Here is a 2,160-nt window from a genome sequence, read left to right as displayed (position 1 = left end):
CCTCATTGCCAGGGGGCCCTCCTCATTGACAGGGGGCCATCCTCATTTACAGGGTTACTCCTCATTGACGGGGGGCACTCCATATTGGCGGGTGGGGCACTCCTCATTGATGGGGGGCCCTCCTAATTTGCAGAGGTGGCTCCTCATTGACGGTAGTGATGAGCCACTCCTCATTTACAGGTTCACTCCTGATTGACAGAGGGCACTCGTCATTGACAGAGGGCATTCCTCATTGACAGGGGGCTCTCCTCATTGACAGGAGGCACTCCTCATTGACAAGGGGCACTGCTCATTGACAAGGGGCACTCCTCATTGAAAGAGGGCACTCCTCATTGACAGAGGGCACTCCTCATTGACAGAGGGCACTCCTCATTGACAGAGGGCACTCCTCATTGACAGTGGGCACTCCTCATTGACGGGGGCACTCCTCTTTGACAGTGGGCATTCTTCATTGACAGCGGGCACTCCTCATTCATAGGGTGCCCTCTACATTGACAGTGGACACTCCTCATTGACAGGGGGCACTCTTCATTGACAGGGGGAACCCCTCATTGGCAGGGGTCATTCCGCATTGACAGCAGACACTCCTCATTGAGAGCGGGTACTCCTCATTGACGGGGCATGCACTCCCAATTTATAGGGTCACTCCTAATTTACAGGGGTCACGCCAAATATACAAGGGTCACTGCTCTTTGACAGGGGGTATTCCTCATTGACAGGGGTCACTACTCATTGGCAGTGGGCACTCCTCCGTGACCGGGGGCACTTCTCATTAAAAGAGGGCACTACTCATTTACGGGGGAGGGGGGGCGGAAGTGGCACACCTCATTGACTGGGGGCACTCCTCATCGACTTGGGGCACTCTTCAAAGATGGGGGGGAGGGGCACTCCTCCTTGACAGGGGGCACTACTCATTGACAGGGGGCTTTCGTCATTGACGAGGGGGGGGGGCACTGCACATTGATGGGGGGCACTCCTAATTTACAGCGGTCACTCCTCATTGACGGTGGGGCACTCCTCATTTATACTGTCGCTCCTCATTGACGGGGGCAGTCCTCATTGACAGGGGGCACTCCTCATGGACAGGGGGCACTCCTCATGGACAGGGGGCACTCCCCATTGACAGGGACCATTCGTCATTGACAGGGGTGCACTGCTCATTTACAGGGTCACTCCTCATTGGCGAGGGCACTCCTCATTGACAGGGGGTACTCCTCATAGATGGAAGGGGTACGCTTCATAGACGACGCGGAGGCACCCTTCATTGAAAGGGGGCACTGCTCCTTGACAGGGTCACTCCTCCTTGACAGGGTCACTCCTCATTAACAGGGAGCACTTCTCATTGGCAGCGGGCACTCCTCATTGATGGCGGGCACTCCTCATTGACAGAGGGCACTCTTCATAAACGGGGGGGGGAGACTACTCGTTGTCGGGGGGCATTCCTCATTGACAGGGGGCCTTCGTCATTGACGAGGGGGGGGGCACTGCTCATTGATGAGAGGCACTCCTCACTGACAGAGCGCAGTCCTCATTGACAGAGGGCACTTATCATTGGCAGGGGGCACTCCTCTTTGACATGGGGCACTCCAAATTGACAGGGGGTACTCGTAATGGACAGTGGGCACTTCTCATTGACAAAGGGCACTCTTCATAGACGGGGAGGTTGGAGACTCCTCGTTGTTAGGGGGCACTCCTCAGTGACAGGGTGCATTCGTCATTGCCGAGGGGGTGGTACTGCTCATTGATCGGGGGCACTCCTCATTGACATGGGGCAGTCCTCATTGACAGGGGGCACTCCGCTATGACGGAGTGCACGCCTCATTGACAGGGGCACTCCTCTTTGACAGAGGGCACTCCAAATTGACAGGGGTCTCTCCTCATTGACAGGGGCACTCCTCATTAACAAGGGGCACTCCTCATTGACAAGAGGCACTCCTCATTGGCAGAGGGCACTCCTCATTGAGAGAGGGCACACCTCATTGACAGAAGGCACTCCTCATTGACAGACGGCACTCCTCATTGACATTGGACACTCCCCATTGACGGGGGCAATCCTCATTGACAGGGCGCACTCCTCATTGACAGGGGGCACTCCTCATTGAAAGGGGGCCCTCGTCATTGACGGGGCATTCCACATTGACAGCAGACACTCCTCCTTGA

The sequence above is a fragment of the Mustelus asterias genome, unplaced genomic scaffold, assembly GCF_964213995.1.
Source record: "Mustelus asterias unplaced genomic scaffold, sMusAst1.hap1.1 HAP1_SCAFFOLD_143, whole genome shotgun sequence".
Lineage (NCBI taxonomy): Eukaryota > Metazoa > Chordata > Chondrichthyes > Carcharhiniformes > Triakidae > Mustelus > Mustelus asterias.
Note: the sequence above shows the minus strand (reverse complement) of the source record.